At 43.0% G+C, this 19,670-nt stretch overlaps 1 protein-coding gene across 1 annotated transcript in view; it reads right to left on the bottom strand.

Moving 5' to 3' along the window:
* Nucleotides 1–19,670, bottom strand: part of shroom3 (shroom family member 3) — a 480,123-nt gene that overhangs the window by 244,954 nt on the left and 215,499 nt on the right. The gene's annotated exons all lie outside the window — the stretch shown is intronic.

The following is a 19,670-nucleotide window of genomic DNA, read 5'->3' on the forward strand; positions in this document are numbered from 1 at the left end:
AAATACAAATTGTTGTTGTGATGTATCCAAGTCTGCTGACGATACAAAGCTAGGTGGGAAAGTAAGCTGTGAGGAAGACACAGAGTCTGGAAAGGGACAGAGACAGGTTAAGTGAGTGGACAATAATGTAGCAGATGAAGTATAATGTGGGGAAATGTGAGGTTATTCACTTTGGCAGGAAGAATAAAAAAAGATTTTTTTAAAAATGGTGAGAAACTATTAAATTTCAGAGTGTTCAGAGTGATTTGGGCATCCTTGTATAAGAAACACGAAGTTAACATGCAGGTACAACAAGCAATTAGGAAGGCAAATGGTGTGTTGGCCTTTATTGCACAGGGTTTAGTAAGGAAGTTTTGCTGCAATTGTACAGAGCTTTGTGAGACAACACCTGGAGCACTGTGTAGAGTTTTGGTCTCCGTACCTAAGGAAGGATATACTTTTGCCTTTGAGGCAGTGCAATGGAGGTTCACTAGATTGTTTCCTAGGATGACAAGGTTGTACTATAGAGACAGATTGAGTAGAATGGGCCTATATTCTCTGGAGTTTAGAAGAATGAGAGGTGATCTTATTGAAATGTATAAGATTCAGAGAGGAATTGATAAGAGAGCTGCTGAGAGGTTATTTCTGCTGGTTGGAGGATACCAAGAAACGGCTGATGTAGTTACGGGATAGAGCAAAGGCGATGGGCCCTGCCAATGTCCCAGCTATAGCAGTGAAGACTTATGCTCCAGAACTAGCCATGCCCGTTAGCCAAGCTGTTCTAGTACAGCTATAACACTGGCCTCTACGCGACAATGTGGAAAATTACTCAGGTATTTCCTGCCCACGAAGAGCAGGACAAATCCAATTAGCCAATTACTGCCACATCTCTCAAAACATCAGCAAAGTGATGGAAGGGGTCGTGAACAGTGCTATCAAGTGGCACTTACTCAGCAATAACCTGCTTATTGATTATTAGTTTGGGTTCCACTAGAGCCACTCGGCTCCTGACCTCATTACATCCTTGGTCCAAACATGGATGAAAAAGCTGAATTCCAGAGCTGAGGTGAGAGTGACTGCCCTTGACATCAAGGCAGCGTTTGACTGAGTGTGGCAAGGAGCCCTAGTAAAATTGAAGTCAATGGGAATCTGGGGGAAAACTCTATGCTGGTTGGAGTCATACCTAGCATAAAAGAAGATGGTTGTGGTTGCTGGAAGTCAATCATCTCAGTTTCAGGACACAGCTGCAGGAGTTCCTCAGGGTAGTGTACTAGGCCCAACCATCTTCAGCTGCTTCATCAATGACCTTCCTTTCAACACAAGGTCAGAAGTGGGGATGTTGCTGATGATTGCACAGTATTCAATACCATTCACAACTCCTCAGATACTGAAGCAGTCCACAACAGTCCTGGACAACATTCAGGCTTGGGCTGATAAGTGACAAGTAACATTCGCACCACACAAGTGCCAGGCAATGACAAGTGACAACCTAACCATCTCCCCTTGACCTTCAACATCACTACAATCACTGAATCTCCCACTATCAACACCCCGGGAGCTTACCATTAACCATAAACTGAACTGGACCTGCGACATAACTACTGTGGCTACAAGAGCAGGCCCGAGGCTGGGAATTCTGCAGCAAGTAACTCACCTCCTGACTCCTTAAAGGCTGTCCACCATCTACAAGGCACAAATCAGGCATGTGACGGAATACTCCTCAATTGCCTCCAACAACACTTAAGAAGCTCGACACCATCCTGGACAAAGCAACCCACTTGATCGGCACCTCATCCTCTACCGGTGCACAGTTTCAGCAGTGTGTACCGTCTACAAGACGCATTGCAGCAACTCGCCAAGGCTCCTTAGACAGCACCTTCCAAACCCGTGACCTCTACAATCTAGAAGGACAGGGCAGCAGGCACATGGGAACACCACCTGCAATTTCCTTTCCAACTCACACACCATCCTGACTTGGAACCATATTGCTGTTCTTTTACTGCTGTTGGGTCAAAATCCTGGAACTTCCTCACTAAAAGCACCGTGGATGTAGCTACAACACATGGACTGCAGTGGTTCAAGAAGGCACCTCACCACCACCTTCTCAAGGGCAATTAGGGAAGGGCAACAAGTCTTGCCAGTGATGCTCACATCCCATGAATAAATTTTTAAAAAGGGTCTAGAACTAAGAGGCACAGCCTCAGGGATAGGGGAAAAGCCATTTTGGACTGAGATGTGGAGATATTTCTTCACTTGAGGTTGTGAATCTTTGGAATTCTCTACCCCAAGAGCTGTGGATGCTTAGATGTTGAGTATATTCAAGGCTGAGATTGTGAGATTTTTGGTCTCTAAGGGAATCAAGGGACATGGGGATTGGACAGGAAAGTGCAGTTGAGGTTGAAGATCAGCCATGGTCTTACTAAGTGGCAGAGCAGGCTCAAGGGCCATATGGCCTTCTTCTGCTCCTATTTATGTTCTTATGACACATCCATAGGGCGTAGCAAAGTATTCAAGGTGCTCAGAGTATGCAAAGCATGCTGACTCAAATTACATACTCAATAAAAAGCTGCCCATCAAAAACACTCACCTCACCCCATTAAAGAAGAATTCCAATCCAAAAAAAGAAACCAATCTCATCCAGAATATATATTTTTTCTAAATCCTTCAAACAGCCTTATTGGTTCAACAACTATCATACTCCTAAATATAGCACTTATAAAATTCTAAAGCACACAAAAAAACAAACTCCAGATAAAAATACTGAAGCTCACCCATAAATTTCCCTGTATCATTTTCCAATGCCTTCAACAACTTGCCCCATGTACAGGCTTCCCTGCTCTCTGGCTTTAGCAGAGATCCCCCACCATGTGCTGCTGGACCACACGTTATTCTCCCTGTCTCTGTGGCTTCTGCCAGATTCCAAACCATCCATCCCCACCCTTTCCAAAGTGCAGCTAATCCTCAAACATCCATTAAGTTAGGCCAAAATACCAGGCTCCCCACTCCCTATTTGTCTCCTGCCACTTTCACGCATTCCATTCCACATGCCAAATTCAGGGCCCAGCCCTATCCCCGTTGCCAAACCTTTCTTGCCTTCCCTCTCAACCCACTTCCCTGTTTCTCTCTTCACCTGCACAGAAAAGAGGCAGAAAGCAAAGCATGCAAAGATGGAAAAGGTCAACAAGACGGGCAGAAATAAAAAAAAAGTGAGAATGATTTTAAAAAGCAGAAACTAATGAAATTATTTTCAAAACCCTGTGGTCTTTAAACAGAAATTGCACCTGCCAGTGAATTCTTTTAGTCCAGCAACAGGAGTTACTTGGAAGGCCCTTAAGCAAACAAAGTTAATTTAGCACTACAAGGAAGAATACCACATGACATCAAAGGTTGAGCTGTGAATGTTTTCGCAGATGTGGAATTTTCAAAACTTCAATATTTTAATTAGAAAACCGGAGAACTTGCTCCTTAGAAGGTCGGTCAGAGAACTGCTTCTTTAAAATGTCCCAAGGTAATTCACAGAGGCATTATCAAACAAAATTTGACGCAGAACAACACAAAGAGATATTAGGACAGGCAAACAAAAGCTGGGTAAAAGGGGCAGGTTTTTAAGAGCAGCTTAAATTGCTGAGTTTAAGGCTCAGGCAGCTGAAGGCATGGCTGCCAACAGTGAAGCAATGAACATTGGGAATACACGAGAGGCTAAAATTGGAGGAGTGCAGAGATCACGGAGGGTTGTAGGGCTGGAGCAGGTTACAGAGATATGGAGGGGCAAGGGCATAGAGGAATTTTCAAACAGGGATGAGAGTTTAAATTTAAGGTGTTGCCAGACTGGGAGCCAGTGTAGCTCAGCGAGCACATGGATGATAATTTTCCTTGTAGACTGTTGACAACCCCCAGGAAATATTACATTAACATTTCTGTTCCCAAAAAATTGAAAAGTTAGAATTTAGACTGCCTGTATGGTTGAAAACAAGTGCAGAAGCGAATGACGGAAAAAGCCTCTAGAAGACGACAGGAAGGGCTTTTTCCTCCAGCTGCATCATTTCAATCATTTGTTTGTTCGTTAAAAATAGAAAATTATATATTGTGTTTTTGCGAGGTAAACTTTGAACGAATGGGTCACATGATAGGCTTGTTCATGCAGTGAACCAACCAAAATGACAAGCCTACAGTGAGAACACAGATGGGAAAGTAGGTGCTCCTGGTCCTAGTCAGAAACTGTTCTTGCTCGAGTCCATATCTTCAGGACAGCCCATAATCTCAAGATGTAAGCTCTTCTTCCTCTTCATGTTAGCTGCTCAGCTGTCCCAAGCAGACCTACTCAAAGACACATACTGCACCAAAATTGCACTTGAGAAGATGCTGAACTGCCACTGCTTGGGTTAGATCCAAATTCAGGACCCACATACAACACTTTTATTTTTATTGTACCCCTGGTGATAAGCCTGCATCCATTTGCTGCCTGACTCAGTCATTTATTTCTTTGAATGCTTAAGGCCTCATTTATTTACTGCGCTAAATATAAAACCATTACATAAGATTGTACACATACATTAATGCTAATCTTTGTAGGATTCCTCAGTTCATAATCCTCTTCCCTAATTCCTCCATCCTGACTCATCACATTAAGACTCCAACTTCCACACAAACCCAGCAACTTGCTTTATCATTTTTAAAACTTGCAACATGTCCTCCCTCATGTGTTGTTCTTTTCAAATGTATAAGCATAATGATACATTAAGAATTTAGTAAGAAGCATATAACTGCATTCCTCTTTTGGTCAAAGCAATTCACTCTAAAAAATGTTAATGGCATATTTTAAATCAGATGGCAGGGCTACAGTTTATTATACTACATTATAATAAAGAATGCACTTTGTCCCCCTTCCTTTCCTGAAGGCACTGATCTGTGTTGGCTTACTGTTCTGAGTGCCAGCTGCCTCCTGTTCTTCACCTGCACAGTATCAGTCTGCAGTGGCAAATTACAGTTGAGCCTGATTCTGGCTTCACCGGCATATTTTCCACCATAGGCCACTGAACAACTGTCAGAAATGCATTCTGGCCTGTTCTTTTCTCCCTAGTCCAGTGCATTAAGATTGCCCTATTGCTGTCTCAGCTGAGATAAGCTAAATGAAGACCGCTAACAAAAGCCAAGTCTAGTATTTATCTGAGCTACTGAATTCTAGATACTCTGCTGGAAATCATCCATTCTTATATCAGTCTCGTATGGAATCCAAGTTCCTCCCTAAACCTTTCCCCCACCACATCCCCCTCCACACACACACAACCCTCAGTTTAAATTGTTCATATTCAATCAGTGTTGCTCCTGCAACTCATGATTCACAGTTACTTAAGAAAATAGCATTATTGTAGCACTAGTTTGCCTGACTTTATTTGAATTCTCTTTTCTGCATATGCTCACAAGCAAACAGTTAAGATCTACAGAGATTGTCAAATCTTATCAATAGTCAAGCACCAAGGGCCCAAAAAGGAGATTAATCTTTATTAAGATGCCTGTTAAAGGAAATGTCTCAGCTGGAGCAATCACGATGTAATAAACAAAACAAATAGTGTACTCCAACAGCAAAGATGAATACTACCTAATAGGGTTTAGAATATTCAAGTAGAAAAAGAGGGGTGTCAATTTTTATGCCAGACACTCTTGGAAGGTAAAGGAAGTAAGGTCTGTTAAAGAAAAAAGTTATCCCACGAAATACTCTGGCGATTACAAACACAACTTCCATTGTTACAAACTGCCATTTCAAAGGAAGGTCAGAATCTTTATTCATATTGTCACGCCAGCGTGCTATGTTGAATGAGACCTGAATTTGTTTTAAAAAGAAATTTAAAAGGAACAGATAAAAGGTGACTTTGCTAGCAGCTTAAGATGCCCACCTAATTTGCAACACTGTATCCTACATTCCAAGGGCTGTGAGGTGGAAATGTCTGCCTCATCCGAGCAAGAACCAAGACCTGGGAAATTTAAGGGAACTGCCTGTTCCCATTAGCAAGACTATTGCTTGAACAATGGGACCCTGGTTGGGAGAAAGAAATCCCCAGTCATGGGCTGTTTTAGTTGCAAGAAGAAATACACCACTAACTACCATGCTTGAATCACTGGGTGACTATCATGTGACAGGTTCCTCCCTCACTCCCTCCCCCAATTGTGTGTTTTAAGCCAGTGTTTCGCTGCAGCAGGCTGACAAGCATCTGGACTCTGACAAGTGCAGATCCAAGTGGGGGTCCCTCCATTCCAGCTTGCAAGTTTCAAATCCTGCCTGCTGACTGACCACCTCTGCATACTCCGGCTGCAACCAGAGACCCCTTGAAAGAAATCATCTGCACCACTGTCTCCAAGAGACCCACCGAATCAGCCATCTATCTCTTCAAACCAGAAGCCTCAGGATCACCAAATTCAACTAGAAGCCAGCCAAATCACCAAACTCCACAGACTGTAAACCCCCTTTTTTTCTATGGACTCTAATTCAACCAATCTACCCTTCCCCACTCTGTAACCTATTTAGGAACACAGGAGCAGGAGTAGGCCATTCAGCCCATCAAGTCTGCTCTGCCATTCAATACGATCATGGCTGATCATCCACTTCAATGCCTTTTTCCCCACACTATCCTCATATCCCCTTATGTCATTTGTATTTGGAAATCTGTCAATCTCTGAATTAAACATACTCAATGAGTGAGCTTCACAGAACCTCTGTGGTAGAGAATTCCAAAGATTTACAACCCTCTGAGTAAAGAAATTTCTCCTCATCTCTGTTCTAAATGGTTTCCGCCTTATTTTGAAATTGTGCACCCTGGTTCTAGACTCCCCAACCAGGAACCACCAATGGTGCCATGGACTTTGCTCTGGCTGCACTCCCCCGAGAAACCATCACTTTCACCAGTATCCAAAATGGAAAACCAATTAGCAAGCAAGATAAACTCAGGGGTCTTCTGCACTGCTTGCCTGGTCCTCTTAGACTGCCTGGTGGCCACCCATTCCCTCTATGTCTGCAAGCTCCTAACCTGCAGTGTGGCCACCTCCCTAAAGGTGCTATCCATGTAATCCTCTGCCTCGCGGATGTACAACAGTGACTCCAGCCGCCGCTCGCGTTCCGAAACAGTGAGCTCAAGTTCCTGCAGACGGTGACACTTCCCACAGATGTGTTCGTCTAGGACACGTGGTGTGTCCATGACTTCCCACATATCGCAGGACGTACATTCGACTTGGCCAAGCTTTCCTGTCATAACGTAACTTTAAAAATGTTTTATTACAATGAAAAGTACAACAACTTACCAGTTACTCAACAATCAACTTCTTCCCCTGTACCAAAGAGAGGGGCAGCTCCTGGAGGCTGAAAAATGGTAGAAGAAAGAAAGGAGCCCCTCCCTCATGTACCAAACTCCCACTCAAATTTAGTTTCTTCTTAATTTATAGTTCCCCTCCTTACCGAACTCCCTCAACTACCAAACTCCCTTCTTCTGTGCCCTCCAGCAGTACTCAATGCAGACGAGCAGCACTGAGAGTCCCTTCAATTTATACTCTGGAAACAATGCTGTCTCAGCTCTGCTAGAGCTCTGCTAAAGCTCAGAAACCAGTTTAAGTTAGCTACCTAATTAACTAGCTTCAGCTACTCTCACAGTGTTATGAGACCCCTGTTTAAAACTGCAAGAAACCTAACTTACCTCTTAACTGAAACAGGAATTTCAATTAATTGCTAGATGTAAACAGAAAAAAACTAGTCTTGAGAGACTAACCCTTAAAATTCACTCACTTACCAAACTCCCTCTTCACACACTTTGTGTGTATGTGAACCTCAAGTGTGTGTGTGTGTGTGTGTGTGTGTGTGTGTGTGTGTGTGTGTGTGAGTGAGTGAGACAGAGAGAGCGAGAGAAAGAAAGTTGGAACATAGTTTATTATTTTACTTAGATCGGTTTAAGTACAATAAAGCTAACCTCTTTCTTTGTTAAACACAAGAAAACCTGTCCAATTGATTATTTACGTGCTATGAGCATAAAAGTACCAAACACCCACTGAAGTGGCATGTACATCCACTTAAGAATTAAACCTGCAGTGATCAAACAAGGAGGGAAATGAGGGAAGCCCTTCGACCCCTTCGCACCTAACTGTAACAATATATTAAAAAGAGGTGAAACAGGAAACTTATGTTAACAGGGGATTTAAGCAACCAAATATAAACTGGGAATATCCATGCAGTTGTCAAGAGAAGTTGCTACGCCAAAGGAGGACTTTTTCAATTCATCGACTGGAAACCTACATGAAACTTTTATTGAAACAGAAAAGAGCTGGAATTCTGCAGTTAACTTTTTTTTTAAAAGGCTGGCAGCCAAGATGGCCATCACACTTTGCATCTGAACACCTTACACATTCCAAGGCCTCAAAGAGGAGACACACGTCTGATGAGTTTGTACCCAGGACAATGGCTTGCTCTATTGAAGAAACTGCAGGAGAGTGCGTTCATTAGCAGGTCATTCAAAGCCATTGTGGCACATTAACCTTGAAAGGGCCAACCCTTCCAGGTATAAATGTTAACATCCTGAGGCCTAAGGGACTGAAACTCCTAAACTTGAATCTCATTAGAATGGACCAGACAATACGCTAAGGCAGTCATGTGACTGTCTGTCCATCACTGTGAAAGCTGGGAGTTTTCCCTTGGACAAAGCAGTCAAGCCAGTGACTCATTCTGTGCAGAAGCCATTAGGGATGTGTGTGTGTGTGTGTCTCTCTCTCTCCAGAAAACCTTGTGCAAAGCCTAGCTGCTGGTACTGGATCCAAGACAAAGAAACCAGGGGAAGAAAGCCACCTAAAATTCTGCCTACAAGAAAAGCCTGAACCAGTAGGGCCAGGCACAAACTGCACATTTACCAGCCAGAGACTTCAGGAACACAACTTCAGCCGAAAGACAATGGAATCATCCAACCCCACAGACTGTATATTTATCTTTATTTGTTCTGGACTCTAATCCAACCACAAATCTACTCCTCATCACTCTGTAATCTATTTGCGTGTGTGTGTGATTCTCTTGAGTGTGTGCATGAATGTGTAGTGTAATTTTTATTTTAGATTGGGTTTAGATTAAGTATTGTTACGACCAGGTGAGAAAGGTGTGTAGGGGTCTTTTACTGTCTTCACCTGGTCTTATTGTAACAGAGTTTAATTTTAAACACACCATGTTTTGAGCTCCCTCTTTGTAAATCCTTGTTCACAGCTTTCCAATTATAAGGCAAAGACATGAGCACACCAAGTTTTCTTTAGGTTTAAAGAAGAAAAGTGAAATTTATGAAACCTTAAACTTAAACTCTAATACGGTTAATGCCAACAGATATATGACGCGCCAATGCTAGATGCACACGCGATACACACATGCAAATAGGGACAGAAAAGAGAAGAAAAATAAAACAGGGAGAGTTGAGGCAGTCTCTAAAAAGGGGGTTTCTTTTTACTATTTGTGTTTCCAGCTCGCAGTAGAGTCCTTGATTGTAGACAGTTCTTACTTTTTGTTGGGGCCCAGCATTCTTCTTAAACCCTGTTCAATGTAGACTTCTCTCTCTTGGGGTTCATATGTCTTCAATGGTTTCCGAAGCTGGTGAGAGCGAGATGAGAGTAGACAGGAGAGAGGTCTTCTCAGTCCAGGAGAAAAGTGCTTTCTGATTTCATATTCCTTGTTGGAAGTTCAAATTCAAAAAAAACACAGTCAGTCAGCCAGTCATGTGACTGAACTGGCCTGACCATGTCTGTTTGTGTATTTAGCCAGCTTAGTCGTCAACCTGGAATGCTTCAATGTTTGGAAATCAAAAGTCCATTGTGGATTAAATTGGAGCAGGGAATAGCTCCTTTGAAGTACGGTCTGTTGATATGCTAATGTATCTCTCAGCCAAAGTCTTCAATTGTTTTTTTAAAGCAAGTTCTTTCTTCACCTTTCTTCTTTGGCCTCCTTGTCTCGAGAGACAATGGGTAAGCACCTAGAGGTGGTCAGTGGTTTGTGGAGCAGCGCCTGGAGTGGCTATAAAGGCCAATTCTAGAGTAACAGACTCTTCCACAGGCGTTGCAGATAAAATTGGTTGTCGGGGCTGTTACACAGTTGGCTCTCTCCTTGCACTTCTGTCTTTTTTCCTGCCAACTGCTAAGTCTCTTTAGCCCCGCCTTTATGGCTGTCCACCAGTTCTGGAATCACTGGCAACTGACTCCCATGACTTGTGATCAATGTCACAGGACTTCATGTCGCGTTTGCAGACATCTTTAAAGTGGAGACATGGACGGCCGGTGCGTCTGAAACCAGTGACGAGCTCGCTGTACAATGCGTCCTTGGGGATACTGCCATTTTCACGCAGCTCACATGGCCAAGCCATTTCAAGCGCTGCTAGCTCAGTAGGGTGTATATGCTGGGGATGTTGGCCACCTCGAGGACTTCTGCATTGGAGATACAGTCCTGCCACCCGATGCCAAGTATTCTCCGGAGGCAGTGAAGATGGAATGAGTTGAGACGTTGCTCTTGGCTGACATACGTTGTCCAGGCCTCGCTGCCATGAAGCAAGGTACTGAGGACACAGGCTTGAAACACTCGGACTTTTGTGTTCCGTGTCAGTGCGCCTTTTCCCCACACCCTCCTGGCCAGTCTGGACATAGCAGTGGATGCCTTTCCCATGCGCTTGTTGATTTCTGCATCAAGAGACAGGTTACTGGTGATAGTTGAGACTAGGTAGGTGAACTCTTGAACCACTTCCAGAGCGTGGTTGCCAATATTGATGGATGGAGCATTTCTGACATCCTGCCCCATGATGTTCGTTTTCTTGATGGTTAGGCCAAATTCGTTACAGGCAGCCGCAATCCTGTCGATGAGTCTCTGCAGACACTCTTTAGTGTGAGATGTTAATGCAGCATCGTCAGCAAAGAGGAGTTCCCTGATGAGGACTTTCTGTACTTTGGTCTTCACTCTAAGGTGGGCAAGGTTGAAAAACCTGCCACCTGATCTTGTGTGGAGAAAAATTCCTTCTTCTGAAGACTTGAACGCATGTGACAGCAGCAGGGAGAAGAAGATCCCAAACAGTGTAGGTGCGAGAACACAGCCCTGTTTCACGCCACTCAGGATAGGAAAGGGGTCTGATGAGGCAATGCTTTGCTGAATTGAGCCTTTCATATTGTCATGGAATGAGGTGATGATACTTAGTAGCTTTAGTGGACATCCGATCTTTGCTAGTAGTCTGAAGAGACCACGTCTGTTAATGAGGTCAAAGGCAATGAAAGCAATGTAGAGGGGCATCTGTTGTTCGCGGCATTTCTCTTGTAGCTGGCGAAGGGAGAACTGCATGTCAATGGTGGATCTCTCTGCTCGAAAGCCACACTGTACCTCAGGGTAGACACGGTCAGCCAACTTCTGGAGCCTGTTTAAAGCAACTCGAGCGAAGACTTTCCCCACTATGCTGAGCAGGGAGATTCCACGGTAGTTGCTGCAGTCACCGCGGTCACCCTTGTTCTTATAGAGGGTGATGACATTGGCATCGTGCATGTCCTGTGGTATTGCTTCTTCATCCCGGCACAGGCAAAGCAGTTCTTGGAGTGCGGAGAGTATAGCTTCTTCACCAACAACAGTTTGAAATCAATAAAAGCAAAATACTGCAGATGCTGGAAATCTGAAACACAAACAAGAAATGCTGGAAATACTCAGCAGGTCTGGCAGCATCTGTGGAGAGAGAAGCAGAGTTAACGTTTCAGGTCAGTGACCCTTCATCAGAACTGGTAGATATTAGAAATGTAAAAGGTTTTAAGCAAGTAGATAGGACAAGATCACAGAGAATAATTGACCAGAAGGTCATGGAGCAAAGGCAAACGGTATGTTAACGGTGTCAAAATTCCGAAGGGATCGTTCCCTCCGCAACACACTGGTGCACTCCTCCATTACCCCCACCACCTCGTCCCCTTCCCACAGCACCTTCCCATGCAAACGCAAGAGGTGTAATGCCTGCCCATTTATCACCTCTCTCCTCATCATCCAAGGCCCCAAACACTCCTTTCAGGTGAAGCAGCAATTTACTTGTACTTCTTTCAACTTAGTATACTGTATTAACTGCTCACAATGTGGTCTCCTCTACATTGGGGAGACCAAACACAGATTGGGTGACCGCTTTGCAGAACACCTCCGCTCAGTCCAAAAGCATGACCCTGAGCTTCCAGTTGCTGGCCATTTCAACACCCCCCCCCCCCCCCCCCACCCCGCTCTCATGCTTACATCTCTATCCTGGGATTGCTGCAAGCTTGAGGAACAGCACCTCATTTACCGATTAGGCACGCTACAGCCTGCTGGACTGAACATTGAGTTCAATAATTTCAGAGCATGACGGGGCCCCCTTTTTATTTTTAGTTCTTTTTTCTTTGTGTTTATTTTATTTTAGTTTGTTTAGTTCGTTTCTACTGTGCCTACCCACTTTTGTTTCATGTTTGTGCTTGGGGCCAGGCTGCTTAGCTTTCTGTCCATTGACACCCTATCTGTACTAATGCTTTGCCTTTCATCACACCATTAACATACCGTTTGCCTTTGCTCCATGATCTTCCGGTCAGCTATTCTGTGACCTTGTCCTATCAACACCTTCTCTTTTGTTATCTCTTGCCCCACCCCTGCTTTACTTGCTTAAAACCTTTTACATTTCTAATATTTGCCAGTTCTGTAGAAGGGTCACTGACCCGAAACGCTAACTCTGCTTCTCTCTCCACAGATGTTGCCAGACCTGCTGAGAATTTCCAGCATTTCTTGTTTGTGCTTAAAATCAATGTTCAAGTGACAAAATAAATTTTCCTCATTCTTGGCAGAGGGCTTGTTTGACAGTATAATAAACTCACCTCTTTCTTGTTTAAACTCAAGAAAAGCTGTCCGATTGGTTCTTTTATGATCACAACAAAGGTAAAAGGGAAAACACTCACTGAAGTGATAAGCACACCCACAGTTTAAAAAGGAATAAACTCTGTTGCAGTCAAATAAGAAAGACAAGAGGGGAGCCTTGTGAGCCCTCCTCAGCTGAATGTAATGCAGCCTAGTGCCTGAATTAGTTAACATAAACGGTGATTGCTTCATGACTCACTGCATCAGGAAAGCCATGAGAGGCTGTTTTCAGTCCAATTTGTTAATGGTAAGTGGCCTAACAGCATACAGAAAATGGAAATCAAGGCAGCTTTGGATGATAGCAACCATAACATGATTAAGTTTGACACAATTTGGGATTCAATGCTACCTATGACCAATAACCAGATATACAAATTTATTACAAGCTACAAGAGAAACCCTGAAATAGAATAACCAAGGATGGAAAAGTTATCAAAATAGTGGGAAGGCTCGATTGGAAAGATTACAGAAAACGTCATAAGAATACCAGAAGAGTGGAAGGGGTAAAAAAAAAAAGAACTGGTGTAAAAGCTGTAGATACCTAACAGCAAGAAATGTTTCAGTACAATAACAGCAGGATAATTGTCAAACAATAGATTAAAATTGTACAGAATACCAATGTGGATGAAATGACGATAAAGTTGATAACGTTGTATTAAGATGTGCTGCAGACTCGTGTCTGCTGGACAACTGGTCAAAATTGCCTGAAATCATTTCCCAGAGAATCTTTAGTCAGACGACCACGTGACCCTTACATTCAGACAATCATAGAATCTTTATAGCTGTGAAATCCTTTTGGTCCATTAGGCTAGACTGAAATTCCAATGAAAAGGAAACTTTACAGGCACAGATTGGAAAAAGTAGAGAATGAGAGGATACCAGTCTCAAACGTTTATGTGAATTCACTGCAGAAGGATAAGGCACCAAAACTGGAAGAAAAATGAAAACTTCTTTGAATAATTTCTCTCACTATTTCTGTATTTTGTAAATAAATATCTAACTTTAGAATTTATCCATTAGGCACACTGATATTAAAATGCTCATGAAAATCATAACATAAAGATGTTGATATAATCAGTACTCTAAATAGGTTTACAAAATTTGAGACAGCAAATTTAGAAAATGACTTCAAGAAGGTATTTCCTTAAGATTCTTTATGTAGAATGGCAAAGTATCAAATGTACATTGCTATGAGCACAGCTCTTTTAAAGCTTCCACATGCTTGATATCGTTTTTCAAATACGAAGACCCATTCAGATAAGAATTGGAAACAGTAGTATTTCAGGAGTGTCCTCCAAGATTCCACATATGGACGGTGTATTATTCCATGAATTTTACGACTTCATTAAATGCATTTTGTACTGTTTTATGAGACACACAAAAAGCACAATAGTGATGCACAATGAGTACACATGCATGCAAATTTTACTTGCATTCTCTATTTAATGCAACATGTTGGAATATACCATGCAACAAGCACCTCCAAAACTATTTTATAAAGTTTATCATTTCAGACTTCAGCCCAAAGATGCCTTTTGCTTCTAACAAAAATTAAAATTAAATAAGCAAAAAAAACTAAGTCTAATTAATGCCAGGAAAGGCATTTCCTGCCATTAGGCCAACAGTCTAAAAGACATAGTAACTGTTTACTATTCAATGTACACCTATCTAACTTAGGTAATCATTTGATAGAGTGGTGTCAGTAATCATTTGATAGAGTGGTGTCAGTAATCATTTGATAGAGTGGTGCTAGTCATCCCCTTCCTTTGTGTGATGTGTGGATGAAGCAAAGGAGATTGAGATTAACATAGTCAAATGTGACATTTGTCATTGCGCCATGTTGCATGATATTTTTGTAATTAATGCCATTAATTGTCATAATAAAAGCACGTTTCTGGCTTTGCAAAAGAATATTTTTCTACGAGGTTTCTCCAAATAAAGAAGCATTGAGATGAATAAAGGTTGTAAAATGTTCAGCCAATATTAGGTTTATCAGTACTTGGGGTACATCTGAATACCAGCTGACAAAGCAAATTACAGTAGCCTTCCATAAAGGCAGCACTAGTGTAGGAGCAGACTTTGATCTCAATGAGAAATCATCCCCTTTGGCAAGCAGTTCCTAGTAATACTGGATTCTGGATCAGTGATGCATTCCTCACATTTCTGTTTCAGATTGCCTAATGAGAGGAAACCGCAAAAGAAAAATTATAATTAGCTTCGTAGCTGGTATCCAATTCAGCCTCTATATTGAGATGAGACCCAAGATCATTGCAACTGCCATCTGCAGCGAATATAGATTACCTGGACCCCGGAAACCAGGCATGTACAGTTCAAATGAGGTCAGTAATTACCCAACCAGAATAGTCCAAAGGCTATGATGGTCACAATATTGTTATTTTCCTGGAACACTCAGAGCTTAGGATAGTATTGAGAAAGAACAGTACCCATATACAAACTGCCTTACTCCATACCTTAAACCTGATGTTCTACATAGTGACACAAATTGTGAAATTTGTTCAGTTTTTTTTTTAAATACACAAAAAATACTAACAGCATTCTTTGAGACAAGGTGATTGGATTCTTTCCTTGGTATCAAAAGAGCTCAGTTGCCTTGCTCCAGGCAAAATGTTGACCAGCTCAGTAAAAGTGTTAACTGTAAATAAACGATCCTGGTGTTTTGCATCTGTTAATTGGATGTGATTTGTCAGTTGATCACTCAACTTAGAACCAACAACAACTTATATTTATATAGCATCTTTAAATGGGCAAATGGTATTCAATCCGGAGAAGTGTAAAGTAATGCATTTGGGGAGGGCAAATAAAGCAAGGGAATACACAATAAACAGGAGGATATTGAGAGGGGTAGAAGAAGTGAGAGACCTTGGAGTGCATGTCCACAGGTCCCTGAAGGTGGCAGGACAGGTAGATAGAGTGGTGAAGAAGGCATATGGAATGCTTTCCTTTATTGGCTGAGTTATAGAATTCAAAAGCAGGGATGTAATGCTGGAACTGTATAAAATGCTGGCTAGGCCACAGTTGGAGTATTGCGTACTGTTCTGGTCACGACATTACAGGAAGGACATAGTTGTTCTGGAGAGAGTACAGAGGAGATTTACAAGAATGTTGCCAGGGCTTGAAAGTTGCAGTTATGAGGAAAGATTGGATAGGCTAGGATTGTTTTCCTTAGAAGAGAGGAGGCTGAGGCGGTGACTTAATAGAGCTGTACAAAATTATGAGGGGCCTAGATAGAGTAGACAGGAAGGACCTGTTTCCCCTAGTGGAGAGGTCAGTTACCAGGGGGCATAGATTTACGGTGATTGGTAGAAGGATTAGTGGGGACATGAGGGAAAACCTCTTTACCCAGAGGGTGGTGGGTGTCTGGAATTCACTGCCAGTAACAGTGGTGAAGGCAGAAACCTTCAGTTCTTTTAAAAGGTACCTGGACATGCACCTGAAGTGCTGTAACCTGCAAGACTATGGACCAGGTGCTGGAAGGTGGAATTAGATTGGGTGGCTAGGTTTTTCGGCCGGCACGGCCACGATGGACTGAATGGCCTTCTTCTGTGCCATAATGTTTCTATGGTTCTATGGTTAATGTAATAAAATGTTCCAAGGCACTTCATGCGGGCTTTATAAAACAAAATATGACACCGGGCCACATAAGGAGATGTTAGGAAGCTATTCTAAATCTTCTTAAATCTGGAGTACTGTGTCTAATTCTGGGTACCACACTTAAGGAAAGATGTCATGGCCTTAGAGAGGATACAGAGCTGGTATACCAGGATGGTACTATGGATGAGGGGCTTCAGTTTGTGGAAAGATTGTAGAAGGTGGAATTGTTCTCCTTAGAGCAGAGAAGGTTAAGGGGGACCTATTAGAGATATTACAAAGTATTAACATCACAGAAACAGGCCATTCAGCTCAATAGGTCCATGTCAGCATGTAAGCTTCACACAAGCCTCTTCCCACCTTTCTTCATCTAATCCCACCAACATATCCTTCTATTCCTTTCTCCCTCATGTTTATCAAGCTTCCCGGGAAATGAATCTATTCTATTCACCTCAACTACTCCTTGTATTAACCAATTCCACGTTCTAACCACTCTCTGGGTAAAGATTACGATTTTATTTATGGCCCCTAGTTCTGGCCTTGCATGCAAGTGAAAACATCTTCTCTACGTCTTGGTGTTCAAAATTATAAAAGATTTGACAGGGCAAGTTGGGAGAAGCTGTTTCTTTTGCCAAGTAACCAGAGGTCATAGATTTAAAATAATTGGCAAAAACAACTAAAGGGAAATTGAAGAGAAATTATTTCATACAGTGGGTTATGATGATCTGGAGATGTGAAGCATTCCTGCCATTGCAATATTTTTTTCCCGATATAATTCTGCACATCTAATCCAAAGCCAGTAAATTTCTGGAGATCTTATTCTGAAACTTTTTTTTATTCATTCATGGACATGAGCATCGCTGGCAAGGTCAACATTTATTACCCATCTCGAATTTCCCTTGAGTAGGTGGTGGCGAGCTGCCTTCTTGAACTGCTGTAGTCGTTGCAGTATAGGTACACCCACAGCGCTGTAAGGGAGGGAGTTCCAGCAGTTTGACCCAGCAACAGTGAAAGAACAGTGATAAAGTTCCATGTCAGGAGGGTGCGTTCCCATGCATCTGCTGCCCTTGCTCTTCCAGGTAGTAGAGGCCGTGGGTTTGGAAGGTGCTATTGAAGGAGCCTGGGTGAGTTGCTGCAATGCATCTTGTAGATGGTACACACTGTTGCCACTGTCTGTCAGTCGTGGAGGGAGTGAATGTTTAAAGGAGTGGATAGGGTGCCAATCATGCAGGCTGTTTTGTCATGGATTTTGTCAAGTTTCTTGAGAGTTGTTGGAGCTGTACTCATCCAGGCAAGTGGGGATAATTCCATCACACTCCTGACTGTTATCTTGCAAATGGTGGACGGGCCTTGGGGGGAGGTGAGTTACTAACCACTGAAATCCCAACCTCTGACCTGCTTTTAAAGCCACAGTATTTATGTGGCTGTTCCAGTTAAGTGTCTGGTCAATGGTGACCCCAAGGATGTTTATGGTGGGGGATTCAACGATTGTAATGCTATTGAATGTCAAGGGAGATGGTTAGATTCTCTCTTGCTGGAGATGGTCATTGGCTGGCAAGTAACATTCATGCCACACATCAGCCCAAGCCTGAATGTTGTCCAGATTCTGCTGCATTCTCTAGGCAGATATCCACGGGTGAGAAAATTAAAAGCACTGGCAAAAATATCATACTCTCAGAGTCATAATAGAAAAATAGAAGGTTACAACACACAAGAAGGTAATTTGACCAGTCATGCCTGCATTGCCTCTATGCTAGAACTATACAAAACTATTTTCACCATCCTGCTCTCTCCCCAAAGCCTTGTTTCTTCTTCCACTTCAAGTGTATACCTACTCTTCCCTTAAAAGATGCAATGTTCTCTGTCATAATCACGCGTTGTATGCTTCAATAACATTTTTCACCCAATTGAGTCAATTAAGGATAACCAGCACAGCTTTGTAAAAGGCATATCATGCTAACACTCTACTCCCCACCTGAAGCTAAAGACCAGTTCTACGAGGAACTCCATAATATTATTAGTAGCATCCCCAATACCGAACATCTGTTCCTGCTGGGGGACTTTAATGCCAGGGTTGGGGCCGACCATGACTCATGGCCCTCCTGCCTTGGGCACTATGGCATTGGAAGGATGAATGAGAATGGACAGAGACTGCTTGAGTTGTGTACCTATCACAACCTGTGCATCACCAACTCGTTCTTTCATACTAAACCCTGTCACCAGGTTTCTTGGAGGCACCCAAGATCACGTCGTTGGCATCAGCTGGACTTCATCGTCACAAGGCGAGCCTCTTTAAACAGCGTTCAAATCATACACAGCTTCCACAGTGCGGACTGTGACACCGACCACTCCCTGGTGTGCAGCAAGGTTAGTCTCAAACCAAAGAAGCTGCATCACTCCAAGCAGAAGGGCCGCCCGCGCATCAACACTAACAGAATTTCTTATCCACAGCTGTTACATAAGTTTCTAAATTCACTTGAAAAAGCCCTTCAAAACACTCCCACAGGGGATTCAGAGACCAAGTGGGCCCACATCAGAGCCATCTATGACTCAGCAATGACCACCTATGGCAAACGTGTGAAGCAGAATGCAGACTGGTTTCAATCTCCCTTTGAAGAGCTGGAACCTGTCATAGCCGCTAAGCGCATTGCACTACTGAACTACAAGAAAGCCCCCAGCGAGTTAACATCCGTAGCACTTAAAGCAGCCAGAAGCTCTGCACAAAGAACAGCCAGGCGCTGCGTAAATGACTACTGGCAACACCTACGCAGTCATATTCAACTGGCCTCCGACACTGGAAACATCACAGGAATGTATGATGGCATTAAGAGAGCTTTTGGGCCAACCATCAAGAAGATCGCTCCCCCCCCCCACACTCAAGTCTAAATCAGGGGACACAATCACTGACCAACGCAAGCAAATGTACCACTGGGTGGAACACTACCTAGAACTGTACTCCAGGGAAAATGTTGTCACTGAGACTTCCCTCAATGCAGCCCAGTCTCTGCCAGTCATGGATGAGCTGGACGTACAGCCAACAAAATTGGAACTCAGTGATGCCATTCATTCTCTAGCCAACGGAAAAGCCCCTGGGAAGGACAGTATTATCCCTGAAATAATGAAGAGTGCCAAGCCTGCTATACTTTCAGCACTCTACAAACTGCTTTGCCTGTGCTGGGATGAGGGAGCA

Source organism: Heterodontus francisci, chromosome 1, assembly GCF_036365525.1.
Source record: "Heterodontus francisci isolate sHetFra1 chromosome 1, sHetFra1.hap1, whole genome shotgun sequence".
Lineage (NCBI taxonomy): Eukaryota > Metazoa > Chordata > Chondrichthyes > Heterodontiformes > Heterodontidae > Heterodontus > Heterodontus francisci.